This window comes from Trachurus trachurus (genome assembly GCF_905171665.1).
Source record: "Trachurus trachurus genome assembly, chromosome: 16".
Classification (NCBI taxonomy): Eukaryota; Metazoa; Chordata; class Actinopteri; order Carangiformes; family Carangidae; genus Trachurus; species Trachurus trachurus.
In genome coordinates this window covers 30,813,857-30,835,004 of record NC_139902.1, presented here as the reverse complement: position 1 = coordinate 30,835,004, position 21,148 = coordinate 30,813,857, and the positions used below count along the sequence as shown (strand labels likewise).

Sequence of the window (21,148 nt, the reverse complement as noted above, 5' to 3'; positions counted from 1 at the left end):
AGCTGAGGTCCTGATTTCCAGCAAACCAGGGGGATTCCTGTCTGAATCTGCAGAGTCAGGGAAGTCCTGCTGAGCCTTCCTCCTGATGTCAGAAAAGTTGCATATTGAAGCTGTAAAGACATAGTGGGAGTGGAGCCAGCTGTCCATCCCCTGCTGTGTTGCTGCTGCTGTTTAAACATGGTGCAATACTTCAAAATGTGACAGGGCGACCCAGACTCTGTGGCACGTTCCCTGCAGCCTGAAGGCCGCCTGAGCCTCACATCTCCATATTCACTTATTTAAAATCTTACCAAAGCCACTTGTAGGTTTTTTTTTTTTTTTTTTTTTTTTACAGATTCTGGACCTGAAACCGTTCTGTGTTTTTGCTGTGTTACATTTCAGTCCACGGCGCCACCACATCCCTGATGCCACCCACCCGTGTTATCTTTCAGTTCCCTCTCAGGTTTGAGCTGAGGTCAAATTCTACACAGGGCCCCAAACAGCTGAGGTTAACCCTGCTGCACATAACCAGGAAGCCAGGAGGACTGCCATGAAACCAGTACAGTAAATATTTAGTAGTTGAGGTCACATTTACATTCTGGGCAGCAACAGAAAGTTACTACTGTTTGTACATGGACACAACTCAACATTTGCTACATATAAAAACATTTCTACGTATGAAAACAGACTGTAAAACCTGATTGTGGCCTCATGATAACCTTCAGTTGTCTCTACAGGGAGCTCTTTGTCATAGCTCATGTGTCAGATGTTTAAGTTTGATTTCTTGTTTATATAACAAACACCAAATAACCAATCAGAAGGTTTAAAGAAGTAATACAGGTTTATAGCCTACTGGTCTTCATCATGACCCTTTGGAGTGAAGGTGGGGCCCACTGGACTAAACATAGTCACAGCTACAACTGTAAAATGTTGCGTGCACATTGTTGCAAACAGTATTCACAATCTAATAATGAGATATTCAACAATATATCAATTAGAGATCACATTGTTGCTTTCTCTATGTGATATTTTGTGGATGTGGGTGGCCAAAACACAATCATCACAGACTGGAGGGTTAGTTTTAGTTTTAGTATCATCGTACTCTTTAAACAGCAATTTTTTTTATACACAGTATGTGTTTATTGGTTAAAAAACTGCACTTTGTATGAGAGGTGTTAAAGAGATGGTTAACCGACATCTGCTCCTTGCTACTTTCACATTTGAGCCCAAAAGAAGAAGATAAAAAAGCTACAACCCTTATTACTTTAAATCTCTAGGCTGTTTTGCTTCACACTGACGTAACATGACGCTGCTCGGCGCTTGAACAGTAAAATTCTAGAATTCTAAGGACAGTTGAATAGAATGTTACGTCTGCTACATTGTAGCCAACCTCCTCAGAACGTAATACAGGTTTATACTGGTCTTGACTCTTCATCATGACCCTTTAAAACCACCTCATGACCCTTTGGAGTGAAGGTGGGGCCCACTGGACTAAACATAGTCACAGCTACAACTGTAAAATGTTGCATGCACATTGTTGCAAACAGTATTCACAATCTAATAATGAGATATTCAACAATATATAAATTAGAGATCACATTGTTGTGATATATTGGGGATGTGGGTGGCCAAAACACAATCATCACAGACTGGAGGGTTAGTTTTAGTATCACCGTTCGTACTCTTTAAACAGTAAACTATTTTTTTTACACGCAGTAGTTTCAGTTATATGTTTATGTGTTTGTTGGTTAAAGAAAAAACTGCACTTTGTATGAGAGGTGTTAAAGAGATGGTTAACCGACATCTGCTCCCTGCTACTTTCACATTTGAACCAAAAAGAAGAAGATAAGAAGATAGAGTAGCTAGCTACAACCCTTATTACTTTACATCTCTAGGCCGTTTTGCTTCACACTGACGTAATGTGACGTTACTCGGAGCTTGAACAGTAAAATTCTAGAACTCTAACGACAGTTGAATAGAATGTTACGTCTGCTACATTGTAGCCAACCTCCTCAGAACGTAATACAGGTGTATACTGGTCTTCATCATGACCCTTTAAAACCACCTCATGACCCTTTGGAGTGAAGTGGGGCCCACTGCACTAAACATAGTCACAGCTACAACTGTAAAATGTTGCATGCACATTGTTGCAAACAGTATTCACAATCTAATAATGAGATATTCAACAATATATCAATTAGAGATCACATTGTTGCTTTCTGATATATTGGGGATGTGGGTAAACAAACAGTAAACTGTCTTTTTACATGCAGTAGTTTCAGTTAGATGTTTATGTGTTTGTTGGTTAAAGAAAAAACTGCACTTTGTATGAGAGGTGTTAAAGATATGGTTAACCGACATCTGCTCCTTGCTACTTTCACATTTGAACCAAAAGAAGAAGATAAAAAAGAAAGATAGAGTAGCTACAACCCTTATTAGCCTACTATAAATCTCTAGGCCGTTTTGCTTCACCCTGACGTAACGTGACGTTGCTCAGAGCTTGAACAGTAAAATTCTAGAACTCTGACGACAGTTGAATAGAATGTTACGTCTGCTACATTGTAACCAACCTCCTCAGAACGCGAGCTGCTGCTGCTACTGGTGTAAAAACTACATCTCTCTTTTTCTTTTTCTCTCTCCCTGTCTCTCCGAACATGTGCTGCTCTGTCACACGCCTCACGCTGACTCTGTCACTGTAACGTCACTCCCTCCCTCACACTGTAAACATCGTGTTCCTCCGCCGAGAGGAGAGCGGAGAGGAGAGGAGAGGAGAAGAGAAACTAGTGCGGCGGCGGGGCGCTTGCGCTTCATCGCTCCTTTATTTTGACATTTAGTAAATTCAGTAAATCTGTGACAACTCTGTTCAGCGAATATTGATTTTTTAAATTCATCTTTTAGATTACACGTCGTATTTGTAACAAAGCTGATATATTACATATTTTTGTTTAATATCAGACACACACTGTTGTGTTTCTTATGTGATCTGCTGGTGAATGTACAACTAAAATACCGCTACAGGATCTACATTATGGCATCCTGACGTTTATAGTTCTTGTATGTTTACGTCCAAAATGATGACCTATGTTTATATTTCTTAAAAGACGTTCGCATTTCTTAAAGTCAGCCACAGAACCGAGAGCTCTGATTTGCACTGAAAGTAAAGAAAACCTGGCAAAGTGGAGTCGCTGCTCTGAAAACATGACAAGCGGAGGGATATTAAAGTCTTAACACATGATGTCGCCATCAGCCCTTCCTACCTCGCCGCTCACCTTCCACCAACTCCTGCGCGGGCGTCGCGATTGGTCGAAGCGGCGACTGCTCCTCGCTCCCATTGGCCGGCGCTCGCATCAATCACGGAAGCGAGTGCCACTCAGGGTAGATTAGGCACCATTTGCCATAACTAAATAGTTACATTGTACATCAAGTAGGAAGATTTTTTTAATTGGTGGCTCCTCGCGGCGCTCGGCGCAGAGTTAGCCTACACTTCGGGCTTTGTTTACGATAATAAAACACAACCTTCGCCCGCGTTTTTTCCTCCTCGTGAATGCGACAAAGTGTGACGTTTGACTCCGCCGTTTTCATCAAACAGATGTGGATACACCGCTCGGGTAAGTCACTCTTCTTCACCAGCTTGTGTCCGCATTTCACGTTTTTGGTGTGTTGTGAGTGAGTGTAGGGCAGGCTATGTGCGTGTGTGTGTCTCTCTCTGTGTGTGGGAGTGTGTGTCTTCCTGTGTTTGGGCAGCTCTGACAGCTGTGTGTCCAGACGCGCTGCTGCTGCTGCTGTTGAGGTATTTCTCTCGGTCGTGTCGAGGAGTTGATAGCAGCCGGCGCGGTGTCGGTGTTGTGTTGTGTTGTGGTGGTTTGTACGGTGGTTGTTGTGGTAGCTACTCTTAACTCTCACGGCTGTTTCAGCCTCAGTGTTTTCCCACCAAGCAGACGGCGCTAAGTTAACACGAGTGTTGCGTTCAGGAGCCTGCTCCTCGTCTCTTCGCATGTTTTTTCCCCCTCTTTCTTTTCCCTTCTCTTCTCTTCTCTTCCCTCCCGTCCTGTAGATACCGTCTGTCCGCGGCCGGTGGGCTCGGAGCAGCGGCGGCGGCGTCGTGCGTAATAACACTCCATTAGGAGCTGTCACAAACGATTTACGTCAGGTGTCAGCTAGATTTTTATTTTATTTATTTATTCCTTACTTCCTTCCACACGTTTCCCCCCCACCAGTTCTCACAAACGCATTTCATCTCCTCACCGAGAGAGAGAGGAAGAGGGATCTAGTTTATCTGCAACTTTTATCGCGCCATCAATTTAGCTTTACGCTTTAAATGACAGGTTTACGGTACCGCTGAAAGTGTGCGGATAAAGGGGAACCAGAGAGAGGAGCGCTCTCGTGTTGTTGCCCCTCAAGGTAAAAAACAAACACAACAACCTGCTGTTTGTTTCTCTATAGGCCATCATCATCACCATCATCATATAAGTACATATACGTATGCATGCTGGATGATTTCCTCACATCCTCGGAGCTATTGTGTCGCTCCAATAATTTTATGTCTCTTTCATGAGCCCATTTCCGACAATTGTGCTCTCATTGCTGTGCGTAATTGCTTTTCTCCCGGGAGAGAGTGCCATCAAACTTCTAATTTCCTCCCTCAAACCCGGAAACCATTTTACTCGTGGAAGCAGCTCTGTAATGATGATATCAATAAACCCGGATAAAGCTCCTGCCAAGTCAGCTCTGAGATTTTTTTTTGTTATTATTCTTTATTATCATTAGTATTAAATTGTATTTCTGTGTGCGTGTGTTGTTATTGGAAAGAGAGATGCTCCTTCTGTGTTTCTTTTTCCTCTTCCCACTCCATCCAGCATCGGTTGAGGCGAGAGGCAGGTGACTGGGATTAGAGGGCAGGAAGACAATGAGAATACGTCTCAGGAGAGAAGTCTCACATGTCAGGAGGCAGGAGGAGAACTGTTATCTATTACATCATTATCTAGTGCAGCAGAGGGATGAAGTGATGCTGCTGCTGCTGCTCTGGCTGTGGCTGCAGCACGTCGGACAGACAGACAGATGAGTGTTTCAGCAGCAGCCTGCAGGTAAAAAGTCCAGGTTGCCCAAAAAAAAAGAGGAGAGGAGAGAGGAAAAAGAAAAAAAAAAGGTGTCATGGGATCCCGAGGGAGACAGTCCAGATAGAGGGTGCTGAGCTGAGCAGAGCTGAGCGGGAGCTGGTGAGCGTCCCACAGCAGAGCAGGAGCAGATTAGTGGTTTCTTGGTGAGTCTTTGGCAGCGGGACGAGTCCAGGGCGACCACAGATTGTTGGACTGTTTGTCCAGATAAGAGAGGCAGGCCGCCACACAGAGATATAGGGCCAGAGAGGAGGAAGAAGTGGATGATATGTTCTGATTGCATGGTTTCAGATTTGAGTCCAGAATAAATGAATGAATGAAAGGATCCTTCAGGTCCAGTGGCATCAGCTTCATCTTCTAAACCTGTTTCACAACTAAGCTTCAGCCTCTGCAACATGTTTGGAGGCCAAAGGTGAAACCAGGACTGACATCTTAATTACTCATTCTTCTGCTTTTCTGTGGCTCAAATGTCAAAATACACAGTTCGATCAAGTTTCTGTTGTATGGGTGCAGAGTTGGTTTTGTGAACCAACAATATAACAATCTATACAACATCCTTTACATTTGGGTGAAATTGCATTGGACAGTCATATCCAGGTGATGTGATGTGCCTATATTTGTTTAGCTTTAGCGAATGCAAAGCTATTTGTTGGAGCTTTTCCTTCAGTCTTCCATCTGTTTTTCTTTGGTTTTAATCTGAAAAATCCTCAGAGTTTGGTCACATTTCAGTCGTACGGATACAGAAGTGGTTGTGTGACGTCTAAAAATAGGGTGAATGGACACTACAACAAGATATATCCATTAGATTTGTGTGTAATTGTATTAAGACAGTGGTATACAGGTGATATGATGTGGTTATATCAGTTTGGTTTTCAGCCACTTTTAGTTTTGTGAAGACAAAGTTGGATTTTTTTGGAGCTTTTTCCTTCCTTTTAATCTGAAAACTGCTCAAACTGTTTCCTGTTTGAACGTTTTCTGCTGATTGAAGCAGAACAAATTTATCCAGAAATGCAAAAAAAAACAGTTTGGTCATGTTTTTAGTTGTATGATCACAGAGTTGGACAAAATATGAATATAAACAGTAGCCTATATGTCCATTACATGTAGCTTCTTATACATTGAAGCGTTTGGTTGTTCAGTTTAGTGAGAGTGAGCCTGGATCTGTCTGACGTGGGGACGTTGTTTACAAGTTGGATTCAGACCATGAACCATGAATCTCTCTCCTTATTTCCTGTCATCCCTCCACACACACACACAAGCACACACACACACACTCACACACACCAACACACAATCTAATAAGGGAATAAAAATGGACCAAAATACCTGGGCGACAGCAGACAGCAGCTTTCTGTCAGCCACTTGTTTTTGTGTGTCTGTGTCTTGAGGTGTGAGCGCCATCAGGAGTTTGGCTCACACACAGAAACACAAACACACACACACACACTCATGCATATATTACCGTATCTTTTCCTTTTCCCTCTGTGTGTGTGTATGTGTGTGTGTGTGTGGCCTCAGTTGTCACATCATTTCAGGTCTTTATCGTCGCTGCCTGTTGAACTCTTGCAGGATGAAAGAAGATTTAGTTTTTCTCCTTTTACATTTTCTTTTGCGGAGACATGAACTCACACACACACACACAGGAACATAATCTATAAATTGAAGGAAATATTGTAACAGTAAGAAATAAGGAGGCTTAAGCTCCAGTTAACTTATGGGCTCAGCTCCAGTAATGGGCTTTTGTGTCCCTGAGAAGCGTGACCGCAGCCGCCGCCGCCGCTAACGCTAACGCTAACACCGCGTCAAACAGAGTCAAGAGCCGCCGCGCCGGCCGGCCGGGGCAGAAGTTAAGGAGACAGGTCTGCTTTTATATTCATAGTATATACCGTAGTTTAAAAAAAGGAAATGATGTTGGATTAATTCTGCTGCTGTGGATTCATCCTGAGAGGAACAGGACTGTGGGAGGTTTGGTGGTTTTTACTCAGCCACGTGCTCTCACTTCACCTCATCTCATCGCGTCTTGTTGTGTGCTCTGTTGGCCACAGTCAAAACACAGTGGGGGGGAGAAGAAATAAAAATAAAACAACCCCCACACCTCCTCCTCCTCCTCCTCCTCCTCCTCCTCCTCCACTCCTTCCTTCTTTGCTTCTGCTAATTTGAGGAAGTACAATCATTCTCTCCTGCTGCAGCTTCCTGCTGAATCGCTGCAAACCCTGGCAGTCGGCTGTCGTCGTGAGCTCCAGACGTGACAGAGTCGGTGTCTGTCAGCGGCACAGCACAGTGTAGTGTTGTGTTGTGTAGTTTCAGCTCAGTGGTCACCAACCAAAGAGCTCGGCCTCAGTGAAAGTTGAGATCTTTCCACTGTAACATCCAGAGAAAAGGAGCTAGCAGCAGACTTGACTTGAGGTTTCTTTAAGAAGTGAATGTTTGTTCAAAATTCAGTTTATTTGCCTTTTTGTGAGAGTATTTTGCATCGTCAGGAAGAAATGAAAGATGGTTTCTCATCAGTGCAGGTAGAAAGAAAAACTATATTCAAACAGCAACTCAAAGCCTGAATTGCAAAGTGCAGAGCCAAACAATAAGACTGAGTCACCTGATAAATGATGAAAACTCAGATATCAAGCTGGTGCAAAATATTTGTCCTGCACTCTTTATTATTGATCGTTATAAAAGAAAAATGTCAAACAAAGGAGTTCATTAGGAGCAGTTCTGGAGCTTTTGACCGGAGCACATGATCTTCCTCTGCACATTTTAAGAAAGTATTTATTCAAATTTCATATTTTTTTCGTACGGTGTGTAATGGAAAAGAAGAAAAAAAGAGAAAGGTCATGTGATGTGATGGACGTGTCCAAATCAGGAAGTTAAAACACTGTAGTCATCTGTACAAGAAAAAAAAACAGACTTCAATGTAAATGAATTATTTTTTTAGTCACTAAACTAAATGTTATTGATCAGAATGCAACAAATGACAAATAAGTTGATCAATGATGTGTCCATCAAAACGTTTGGTGATTAATTATCGAACTGTCATGATTGTCTCAAACAAAACAGAGAATCAGAAGAGACATCGCCTTAGATCCAGGATCTTGTGATGATCATTTTTCAACATTATCAACCAATTTGATTGATTGATTGATTGGTCGGTCGATCAATTGATTAACTTGTGCTAGATTTTAAAACCTCATCGTTTCCCAACCCGACATCCTGCGACATCAGACCCAAACCAAACCACTTGACTTGACTTCAACTAAAGAGCAGCCGAGTAGCGATGCGTTCAATTCCCCACAGATTTCCCAGCTTTCACCTCACCATCAGTCAGTCAGACGTCCACACAGCAGCAGCGGATGTTGGCGTGGTGCACTGTAATTTTAACCGGGGTCAAATTTTTTTCTTTTTTTTTTTGAACCAATCAATGTGTTTGTTGGCCTGGTCACAGTATCGATGGGCTTTAATCACTGCTGCAGCCAACGGCTTCATTAGCCAGTGAGAGTAGTAAATGACATCAGCACATCAACGCTGGGGAAGGTAGAGGCTTGATTTATACTCCCACATCAAGAGGAGAGAGGGAGGGGGGGAGGGAGGGAGGGAGGGAGGTGAAGCTCTTTCTCTCCATCTCCCTGATTGGTCTGTTGTACCTCTCCAGCCGGGCCTTGTGCCTCCGTGTGCTCGCCAGCCGACCTCCGCTCTCGCCTCACACTGAGTAGCAGCAAAGAAAAAAAAAAACACAAAACAAAACAAACCAAGCTTTTTTTAGTAAGCGTGGTAAGACGTAAGAGCGCTTGCCCCCGCTTCGCCGCCATGCACCGACCGGACGTTGGGCTTTTTCTGAGCAGAAAGGAGCAATTACTACCTGCTCCGGTCGTGTTGCTTTCACTGCCCCCTTTTTCTTTTGTGTGTCGATTCCAAGGCAGATTTTGTCCGCGGCTGTTCCCACGCTGGGCGAGGAGAACAGGAAGAACTCAGGCAACACAGCAGGCCTCTGCCTTCTGCTATTATGGCTATGATTCAATCATGGCAGGGCAGCGCTTTACCCCGGCACACTCTGAAAAGAGGGAAAGAAATCTCCTCTCTCCTCTCCTCTCTCTCCTCTCGGTTAATGGAACTTAAAGCCAAAGGTGTTTTCAGCACAAAGAGGAGAGACCATCAGCCACTTAATGTGGGAAGTAGAACCGGCAGTAAGCATCAGCATCACCTCACCATCCACTCCACTCCCCCTGCTGCCATTTCAAAATGGCCTCCTGCCTTCTGTGCTCCGCAGCCAGAAAAGCCTGAGTGGAGGAACCAGACTGCTGCTGCCCATCACACCTCCGCCTCCTTTCCTTTGGCCTCAAGTTCACTGTGCTACACTTTTGGATTTGATCCATTTTCTTTCTTTCTTTCCCCTTTTTTTTTTTTTTTCTTCGTTGGGTAAGGTTCACATGCCCCCAAAACGCAGTGGAAGCAGCTGATTGCTCAGATGGATCACATAGGTTTTTGTTTGGCTCGGCGGCGCCAACACAAACAGTCAATTACTCTGCTAATTGAGCAAAAGAACATGATTACCATGTGGTCATTTGTTTGTTTTCTTGATTAACCGCTCCACTAAAAATACAAGTCGTGTCGTGGAGGCTGAGAAAACTGATGAAGGTCAGAGTGTAGCCGAAAGCACCGGGAAAAAAAGAGTAAGGAGACCTTTCAAGGTCAAGAATCATCCTCCAGGAAATACTTTTCAAATAAAAATAGGAAAATACACATTTATTTTATAATATGATGATATTTTCTCTGACATTTTCTCGTGATATTTCAATGTCATCGTATAATGTTATTGCAATATGCTGCGATATATTGGCTTTTTCCAACTGCAAATGAAAACTTTGTTGACATCTGTTTTTTTTTCTAATAAGATAAACTTCAGATCGATACTTGATGTCCTTATATCGATTAAATATCGCCATGCAAAATATCCCGATGCCACTCTTTCAATTTTTTCCTCCCACCCCTAATGTTGTGATATGTTTTGCATGTGGTTCTCAACCTTTTTGGGGCACTGGACCCCCTGCATATATATATTTTTCTAGCAACCCTGTGGACCTCCCAGTTGCCAAAAAAGTCCCAAACCAATTTTACAGAAATAGAAATGGCCTTTTTAATTGCACCATTGCATATTAATTAACCGTTCTGAAGGCAAATACGTGATTTCAGTGCTGTGTTTATAGATCTATGTAACAAAACAGTCAATTTATGAACTCTGCTGAAGGTTAAATAACAGATTTTTCCAAAAAGTTGTCACTGTACACTGAACATTGCACATGGCACAGTATTTTCCTGTGCGATATTTCACAATAAAAGCCCAATTAAGAAATGAATGGAGACTGTCCATTGAGAAACACAATTTGAAAAGAGCACAGGAAGTGTCGAGTTTGTAGTAGCAGCGTAATGCAGTGAATTTAAAAAGACAGAATGTGGCTTCTTATTAAAAATACGACCAATTTCCCATTAAAACATACGGGACTGGGGAAAATGCCGGTTAGCATAGCTTCTGCAGTATAGGTAATAATGAAGCACCACTAGGGGTCCGAGTACCTCTGGTTGAGAAACACTGATATACCCTACAGTATACGTTACATTATATTCTGGCAGGACTGTGTCAAGTTATGTCTTTTTGGAGATCAGCCAAGCGTACAGCAAACATACGTAGCCTCCAGCCTCGTGCAGCTTCTCTCTGATTACTGTCATTATGAGTAGAAGTCAAGTCAGTCCGTACAACACAGAGGGAAGATAACCATCAGCTGTTGTTTGGAGCAAATTATTGGAAGGAAACTTTGTGTTTAACCAGACAGAGAGAGAGAGTGAGAGTGAGAGAGAGAGTGAGAGGGGAAAAAAATTGTTAACAAAATGTTCTCACTTCTCATAAAGTTTCATCTGGCCGGTTCCTGGGAGTCTGGCAGTTCATCTGAAATTATATCTGAGCCCTGTGTGTTTTTGGCGAAGCCCGACTGGGCTGTAATTTACCAGCTCTTCTACTCACACCAGCTGGGAACACTTGTAGCTGAAACACTCGATGGGAGCATCTGTCCTGTTCAGTCTGGTTGTGGTTGTTGTGTTGTTGCTGCTCGGTACTAGACGACGACGTCCATACCCACCGCACCGCGCTCTCACCTCAGAGGTGAGCTTACTGCGTGGGGTTTTCTTTTCTTTTCTTTTTTTTTTTGAAACCACATCACTTTGGCTGTAAGAGGACAGAGAGTCAGATCATCTGAGGTCACAGTGACTCGGGTCGCTCTGATCTTTTTCTTAAAAAAGCCTTCAACCCCCAAACCTGCTAAGTGCTGCAGGTCTGAATCAAGTGGTGCAGAGTAGACGTGGATGTAGGGGACGGCTTTTAAAACCTCCAAACTCTCCGAGCACCCATCAACATGATGTTTCCATTGCATCAGACACCAAAAAAACTGGCTTTGAATACTCGGCTGCACCGTCCAGATTTCCAGATTTCTTATTTTTAGATCAAACAAATGTATTTCTATCATTTCTACACCAGGAAACTTGCAGAAATGCCAAAAGTTTCAGCTCTTGTCTGGAGATGGGAGCATTTGCTGATTTGCAGTTGTTCCTTTTTTTGCATTTGCATAGTGCAATACAGGAGCAATCTAAAGATGTCATCGGGTCTTGACACGTCATTAAAGGACAATTCTGGGCAAATTCAACTCGGGGGTGTATATGTTCCTAACATTTTAGGTCTAAAAAAAGAAGGAATCTGAAGATGTTCACTGTAATGTCTCCTGTTTTGTGGTAGTTGTGTCTGTCCCCGCATCGCCACGGCAGCAATGAATGGGAGCGGATGCAAGTTCCGCTACTTAGGCTGTTTACATCCCTCAAAGCCGCAATTTTTTTCCACAGACAGCGTCAGATGGCGACTCAAACATGCACCCAGAAGTTTATTTACTTCAAGCTAGCCGACTGCACCTGAACACACCGCGCACGGCAACTTGGGTCTCGCGTGAGGAGACTCTGGGAGACTTTGAATTAGATCGAATTTTACAAACATGTCGGCTTGCTTGAAGTAAATAAACTTCTCGGTGCATGTTTGAGTCGCCATCTGACGCTGTCTGTGGAAAAAAAATTGCGGCTTTGAGGGATGTAAACAGCCTAAGCAGCGGAACTTGCATCCGCTCCCATACAGACACAACTACTGCAAAACAGGAGCAATTAAACTGAAAATCTTCAGATTCCTTCTTTTAGACCTAAAATGTTAGGAAAATACAGCCCCCCTGAGTTGAATTTGCCCGGAATTGTCCTTTAAAAGTGCCAGGATGCTCAGCCTTACATATTCAAAGTGTAATCATCACAGTGGAGCCCCGGTTTACTATTTGCAAACATGGCGTCCCCTCCTCTGACCCTCGGGGGCTGCAAGTGAAGGATTAGGGTCCAGAGAGGCAACAAACCGCCTTACTTACACAGGACTAATCCTCCTCCTCCAGCAAGCTCTTAATTGAGCCATCATCAGCTGCTGATCTACGGGTTAAACATCAATTAAGGTAATGAGCAGATAGAGGAGGAGAGGAGGAGGGTGGGGGCTCTTCAGACCAGGGGGCAGAGAGGTGATGGAGGCCGAGGAGGAGGAGGAGGAGGAGGAGGAGGAGGAGTGTGTTTTAGTGTGAAGTGGTGGTTTTTAGTGAGTGTTGACAGGGTCCGACGTTAAGGTTTTTTCGTACTTGCCCTGTCGGGCAAGTACTTTTCAAATCTACTTGCCCCATCTAAATTCTTACTTGCCCTGCCTAGGTTTTTTTTTTCTGGTTGTGTGGTGCATACTTTCGCTCATGACTTATATCTTACTAAAATCCTTCCTGTTGACTATACACAACACTACACAACACTTCTTTCTTCAGAAAGCAGTATTTATTATTATCTATAATTGCATTTAAATGGCAATCATTGCAGACATGTAAAATTAACTGCTATTTCACATTATTTGACCAGTAGCAGTTACACCCTCCATGCCCTATCTGAACAGGTGAGCCACCTGTTTAATGCCCGATCACAGTTGAAATCTTGAACTGAAGGGCCTTTTAATGGCTAAAACATTAACCTGGACAACATTTTAACAGATAGCTGGCTCCTCCAATCAGATTTTATTCTTTTCATTGCATTCACATGCTGCAGTGGACAATTTAGCTTCAGTATTAATGCAGTATCTAAATATATATATATATATATATATATATTAGAAAAGACCAATTTAAAAAATAATTTTGAATATGAAAATGTTCATGTCCATCTATATGCTCTCAATACTTGGTTGGGGCCATTTGACTTGAACTACTGGAAATAGCCTAGATGTTACTCTAGTTTATTGAGTTGCCCCTGTAAAACTCAAGGATGTGGGACATTGAAACAACAGTGACAGGCAAACAGCCAATCATATGTGTCAAACTCAATTTAGTTCAGGGGTAACAAACAGCACAATTTGATCTCAAGTAGGCCTAACCAGTAAAACAATATCATGATAGCCTATACATAGGCCATATTTCAAAATTTCTATTTTTCCTCTGTTTTAGTACATTATTAAGATGTTTACAGTTAATGAACTATCCTTTTACAAAACATATTATGAACCACCTGAAATTTCTTGATAAAAATATGTGCAATTTAAAATTTTCACACTTGCTGAGGGCCGGATTGGACCCACTGTTGTGCCGGTTTTGGCCCGCGGGCCGCATGTTTCACACCCCTGGTTGTAGCGCCGTCTCCACGTGTGTTTATTGACAACAGGATTATAACCTAAAAAGGGCACGTTAGCTCGTCGGTATGGTAACTAAACGGTGCGTCTGCCCCGAGTCTGAAACAGCGGCGGCGTTAATGAAGCAGCGTCAGGCCGCTCACCGTCAGTGAAATGCTCGGTGAAATCGCCGATTACGGCGAGCCGCGAGCGACGTACCTATCTCACCTGGTAGAGCACCCGCTGCAGCGACCCAGTTCGATCCCACCTGACAGTGCCTTTGCTCCGCGTCAACCCCCCCTCTCCCCCCGTCTCTCTCCAGCTGTCCTTTCAAAATAAATGCATAAAAAGTCCGAAAATAAAAAATAATAAAATCTCAGTCGGTGCTTGCCCGACCGGGCAAGTCCGCGCAGGTTCTACCTGCCCGCCGGTAATTTTTACTTGCCCCGGGCAATCGGGCAACCGTTATTGTCGAACCCTGGTTGATTATGCAGCAGGACGGACGGAGCTCCTTCAAACTGCTGCTGCTGCTTTGTTGTTGGTTTAGCTGTGTTTGTTTTGGACAGGCGGCCGTCTGGGTGGTGAGCTGCTCCTCCCCAGCTGCTGCTGCTGCTGCTGCTGCTGACCCACACTGGAGGATTCTCAAAAAATCCAACCTTTGTATACACCTATTATCAGTTGTATAAAAAAACGCTGAGATGTGGGAGTTTATTTTGGTTTTTCTTCCCTATAAATACATCTTTTTCATGAATCGGCCTCCAACTGATGGAGTGATGGACAGTTCGCTGGCTTGTCTTATCCAGCTTCATCATATTGTGATTCTGTTGGCAGTTTCTGTTGTGATTTCACAGACAGAGTTGTTTTGGAGGTAAATACAGAGTCTGTTTGCTGAAAAACTGTCCCTGAAGGCAACGTGCATCAGCGGTTTTGCATGAATTTCCCTCTAAAACAACTCTGTCTGGTAACGTTATCTCATAGCGTGGTGAATGTGCAGGTCACAACTTGTCCACCAGAGCGTTGTGGAGTTGTTGGATTGTGTATTTGATGAGTTTGATGAGGGGAAACCAAGAAATCCCATAATGAGCCTCCGTAGCGTAGCTCTGAGCAGCTCACGGCTCTGCTCCGCCGTTCTAAAAATAGCTTGCACCGACAATTAAAGGTAACGAACCTACTGCTATGACTATAGGGATTATGGCAATGGGCCAATTTGCGAAATTGTTAAACTATCCCTTTAACGTAATATATACTTGATGATGTTTGTTGGGTCTTTGTACCAAACAAACGGCCCCTTTTACATCTTGAGAAAATGATTTGTTGTCCTGTGTCTCCATGGCAACACGATACTTAAGATGCTGACAATGCGTAACGATGCGGTGATTAGTGATTGATGAGTTATTCACATTTGAGACATGGTTAAGAAGAAGATTTATAATGTTATTGTCAGATTTAAACCCAAATCCATAACAGAACTTAAAACGTTGTGACTTTAAGAGTTCTCATGTTCAATAATGTCAAATTTCTGGTCATATGTAATATTATTTATAACTTCACATGTCTTTTTTTTGCTTTATGTTTCTTTTCTCCGTTATAAAACAAGAGATTTCCATCACCTGCTAATTGTTGCATCTTCCTCAGTACTGGCGATGGAAAAACAAACCCCTTATATTTATGTCACGTGTAAAATATTGCTTTATAACAGTCTGAAAACCCCCACGTGTGTCCATTATTTGTTTGGCTAATGGAAGCGCAGGCAGCTAGTGTTTGATCGCAGCTCTGCTCTTTAAGCTCGGAGACTAAATTAAAAAGCAATCTGGAGAGATTTAATTTGTCTTCACGTCTTCGCCGTATACGCTTCTGTTGGAGTGAATAATTAAGTCCTAAAAAGCCTTTTGTGCAAACGAGGACGGATGTGTTGGAGCATCATGTGTCCTCGGAGAGAGCGTCGGTTTGTTTAACTAACAGTCGGTGGCGGTCGGAGAGGGAATCGTCACCGTCGCAGTCACAGTCACACAGCCGCTGGTTGTGTTTCTGTTATGATGAGAAGAATTACACTTTGGTTTTATTTGACTATTGGAGAGAGAGAGAGAAAGGAAGAAGAACTCCGTTGGGTTTGGATGCTGCAATGTTCTGCAATCTGTCGTTCATTCAGATCTGCTGTTGTATCAGTATCAGTATCTTAGGAGGTCAATGAAATGTCAAACATGTCTGCTGCTCCAACACTTTTTTCCCATATTAAACCCCCGCCATTCAATATTTAACAAACACAGATGATTCAATCTTTAAATACATGACTATTTGATGAGCACGGCTCTTAAGATGACTCATAGATTCAATCGAATCCCCAAAATGTGCTTCGGTCTCACAGCTCCACTTGTTCTTTTATTGCTCTTTATTAAGTCGACCGTATCGCTTAATGTTTCACTTTCCTGTGGAGTGAAACTTTTTAACTCAAAGTGCAGAGCGAAAAGAAAAAAAATCTGTAGATTATTGATGGGATTTTACCACTGGGATGAATTTGTTGGATGTCTTTGGTCCAGAAAAACATGAATATAATGAGTAATACTTTTCATTTTCACTTTAAACATGCTTAAAAACACTTAACACTCAATATGAAATTGATAGTGAATACTTTTTTATCTTTGCGTACAATAAATTGAAGCAAATCAGGAACTATCTGATCACTAATTAAGTAGATGAGATTATCTCCACTATTGGCACATTTCAGCCTCTACCAAAAAGTATTGGGGATCAATACCCAACCGATCAATGTTTGATGACTGAGTGGTAGACACCGTAGTGATTATTAGCTTTGGTGGTGAAGCTCTCATCAGTTCAAAGAGATTTCTGCCACAAAAAAATGTAAAAGCTCTGTAGTTTCTTCTTCTTAAAGTGTTTTATTTTGAAGGGTTGATCCTAAGGGTGTGACGATACACTCATCTCACGAGACGAGACGAGATGAGACACGATATTGGGTTCACCAGAACGTATCGAGACGAGATTTTAAGAAAACTACAATGACAAAATGTATGACTGGACCAACAGACTTTTATTTAACCGAGTTGCACATGCATTTTGAAATGTTTTATTATAACTCTTTACATGCATGATGTAAGCATGAGCTTTTAACGTCTTCTTCCACAAATTGAAACTAAAACTAAAATATTCCTTTCTTTTTTTCAAGTGCAAACAACCTATTATGTGCAGTGTTTCCTCTAGGATTTTTTTAAGTAGTGGCAGCCCCCCCCCACCACAGTCGTTAATTAATGGTAAACGCTGCGCTTGTTGATAAAGAAAGAATAGAGAAAGTCTGAGTCTGATAAGTTTCGTTTTTACTGAGGAGGAACTATGAAGAACTCAGCTGTGACTGAAAAGCACCTAAACAGAGTCGAGTAGAGTTATAACTGTGTAGTGGAAAGGGTTGCAAAGTAATGGTAACTGGTAGTGGAAACCCTGCTTTACATTGTTTTAACATAAAAAATAAAAAATAAATCTTGCGAGACAGATTTTTAACGTGACGAGAAATATCGTTGAGTTTAATCTTGCGAGATCTCTAGTTGATCTGATTGGCTGACTTGTTTTCTGAGTGCTCCAATGGAAAAAATAGAGCAAATTTCAGAATAAAACACTGGTGAGGGGGCGGGGCTTTGTTGTGACATCACAAAGTGACAGGAAGTCCTGACGGCTGGTTTTAAGGCTCAGTTTCTGAATACAGGCTGTGTGCATTTCTCTGTGGACTGAGGCTTTGATACTTTCACAGTGTTAATATACTGTAGAACCTAGAGCTGCTTTAACAAACTGGACAGTTAAGTTCCTTCTAAGATTTGATTCAGATCCAGAGACAGTTTAGTCAGAAGGTCGACACCCGTTTGCCCTTTTAACTGGAGGCAGATGAACCTTTGACCTCTGAGTCAGAGCAGCGGTGCACTCATGAACCGCGGAGTCGCTCTTCATTTGGTTAAATCAGTGAAACCTGATGCGAAACATTAGGAAGTCGTGTGTCTTAATGAAAACAGCTCCCTGATATGGTGTCGCTGGTTTCAGATGTCGGAGGAGCGGGTGACCTCCTCCCGGAAAGAGAAAGTTGGATCTGGTATTCCCGTTGGCGTTTGGTGGAGTTAACTCTTTTAATCAGCCCTCTGTGGTTTAAACCGCAGACTTTTCCATCCATCACCCAGATAAACTCTGTCCTCACATGACGGATTGTGGGGAAGTAGGACATCGAGGGTGGCCTGGTTGTCCTTTTTAATATGAAAGGTCACATGTGTGCTATCTGTCTATCTATCTGCAACCTGCAATATACACCACTCTGCTTTATTATTACGGCATAATTGGCATTTTCTGTGTTCACCTCATTCGCTCCACGCATTCCACGAAAATCTGTTACATAAAAGTTACACAGAATAAAAAAAAAGACGACGAGTGGTAAATCCCTACTCGCTTGTTGATTTTTTTTTTTTTTTTTGCTAAAAATATCTTGTTCAGGGCACTAAATTTATCCGCTCCGCCTCGGAAAAGAAATTGCTGGAAATAACCAGCTTTGGAGCCAAAATGGAAATCTGTGCTGACCTCGTTTTTTTTTTTTTCTTCCTTTTTTTTTGGCTATGAGGTAGAAACAGATGAGCAAATGAAAACAACTGATCGCACGTAACATTTATTTTGATCAGGGATTATGGAATCTGTAGGAATCTGGCCCTCTAATTACATTTCATCAGCGGCTGTCTGCGCTGTGTTGTCCTCCCACTCTCTCCCACTCACTCACTCTCTCTTCTGCCCTTTTTGCTGCAGCACTTTATCCAGATTAAGTTGTATTTTTTTTCTTCTTTTAATATACTCGAGGTCAAACTGACGCCGCCAGAGCCAGAGCGAGCCAAATGGACATTGTACGTACGAGCGTGTGTGTGTGTGTGTGTGTGTGTGTGTGTGTGTGGGATCAGAGGCCGGTGGTCCCGGATCGAGACGCAACCTTACGGCCTCTTATGTAGGTTAAATGCAACTTAAACCCAACACAATTTGCAGGATTAACCTTAAACAACAGGAGCTTCAGCTTCAGTGGGAGGGCTGCAACCACACACACACATAGAGACACACACACACACATAGACACACTCATACGTACACACAAAAAAAAGAAAGCCCGGCCCGGTTTGACCTTGACTGCTCCGTGGTGTCAAAATCCACTTATATTCAATTTGAATCCATTTAGTTCAGCTTTCTGGCAAAGCGTCAGCAGCAGCGCGGCCTTTTATTTAAAATTCCATTACGCTCTCAGTCGCCGCCGTCGTCTTCGAGTCGTGGAGCTTTTTAAAAAGAGAAAGCGAGAGAGAGAGAGTGAAAAGAAAAGAAGAAAAAGCGATAAAACTTAAATGAACAGCGCTGAAAGTTAAAGCTGAAATCGTCCCCGGCTGCTCTTCTTCTTCTTATTCTTCTTTCTCTCTCTGCTCCTCTTTCTATACTTTCACTGCAAAAACTCCAAATCTTACCAAGAATATTTGTCTTATTTCTAGTCAAAATGTCATTTCTAGTCAAAACAAATCTCATTATACTTAAAATAAGACTCATCACATTAAAAAGTAGCTTGTTTTTATGCACTTTTTACTTCTTTCAAGCAGATTTTCACTTGAAATAAGTAGAAAAATCTGACAGTGGAGTAAGTTTTTCTTCCTTATTACAAGCACAAAAAACCTGCTTTCACTGGCAGATTTTTCTACTTATTTCAAGTGAAAATTAGTTTAAAACCAGTGAAAATGATCTAAAAACAAGTTCATTTGTAGGTGATGAGTCTTATTTTAAGTGGAAAGAGATTAGTTTTGACAAGAAATAAGACAAATATTCTTGGAAATGTTTTGTGTTTTTGCAGTGTTCACCATCAGTTGTGCTGCACAGATACTTTGCTGATCCTCGTCCCTTGGCGGCGGTCAGGGGTCAGAGGTCAAGGTCGTAACCAGCTCAGTAAAGGTCAGAGGGGTTTTAGTTTTAGCGGCAGATGCTTGTCAACACGGGACTTAAAGGTGGAAGCGGTCAGACCTAAACCTTATCTCACTGATATCTGACAGATACAGAACCGGCCTTACTACTTCTTTTTCTTTTATCCGACACTGTCACGGCCCTGACCCTTTTTTTTGTGTTTTTTTCCACCGTTACGTCACATGTATGCGAAACATTTCATAACTCCAAACTCTTTTAATATTTCATAACCGGGGGGTGGGGGGGTTGAGAGGCTGAAGGTTACTTTACTTACAGACAGAGCGGGGTAGAGATCCCAGTATAAGAGCAGCGCAGAGGATTATTGAGATTCAGAATTAACAACGGGCAGCAGCAGCAGCAGCAGCGATCGGCAGCATTATATTCAGCGTGGATTAAGGCTTCTCTCTCTGTCCAATGACTCAAGCTGCAGCCTCTTCTCCTCCGCCGCCGCCGCCGCCGCGCTGTGTGCTGCGCTGCGCTGCGCCGAGGGTTCACCGGAGGTCTATCTTGATATTGTTGCCAAGGAGCTCGGGGAGAACAATGCCTCACAAAAAAGATTATAAAGGGAAGAAGTTGGAACAAGGATCAAGGAGCACTGAACACCTACAAGAGAGGAAAGAGATGACATACTGTACAGTAGAGGAGAAGTTTTTGTTCTCCCTCCCTCCTCTCCCTCCCTCTCTTTCTGTGAAATGCCATACATCTGTTTTAGAAAAGTTGTTGCTGCCTCAGATGCATCATCCAGTTTTTTTTTTTGAGAAAACACAGTTCATTGTGCCTCCAGAAGCAGAAGTGTTTCATAATCACAGAGACTCCAAACTGAAGCTGCCATTAAAATATAATTTATTATATAGTCATTATATTTTAAAGCTTCTGATTCTTTTGTGTTTTTTATCTGAAGTTTTGATCCATGGAAAAAAAAACCTTCTAAGTGTAGTTTTCCATCTCCTCTCTCTTTTAGCTTCTCTCTGGAGCTCTAGTAACAACCGGTCGGTGTCAGCCAATCAGAAGAGAGAAGGAGGCTCTAAGCATCTCTTCTGATTGGCTGACTGTTTTCTAAAGTGATCCAATATAATATAGAGCAGATTTCAGAATAAAACGCTCAGAAAACCAAATCCTGCAAAGTTGTCGGATGGTGTCGTCCAAGTGGTGGTGAGGGGGCGGGGCTTTGTTGTGACATCACAAAGTGACAGGAAGTCCTGACGGCTGGTTTTAAGGCTCAGTTTCTCAATACAGGCTGTGTGCATTTCTCTGTGGACTGAGGCTTTGATACTTTCACAGTATTAATATAGAACCTAGAGCTGCTTTATAATCACACTACACATGGACATCTACCTTTATACTGTATGGAGCTTTAACACAAACATCTACCTTTATACTGTATGGAGCTTTAACA

General features: G+C 42.5%; 1 protein-coding gene across 7 annotated transcripts in view; it reads left to right on the top strand.

Moving 5' to 3' along the window:
* The first annotated feature begins 3,386 nt into the window (after window positions 1-3,386).
* The window catches only part of mef2d (myocyte enhancer factor 2d), a 133,521-nt gene continuing 115,759 nt past the window's right edge, over window positions 3,387-21,148 (top strand). For 6 of the 7 annotated variants that reach the window (XM_083989318.1, XM_083989316.1, XM_083989312.1 and 3 more), the window contains exon 1: window positions 3,387-3,587. The gene's annotated coding sequence lies outside the window, so the exon portion shown is untranslated. The remainder of the gene's footprint in view (window positions 3,588-21,148) is intronic. The other variant, XM_083989314.1, reaches the window with a different exon arrangement.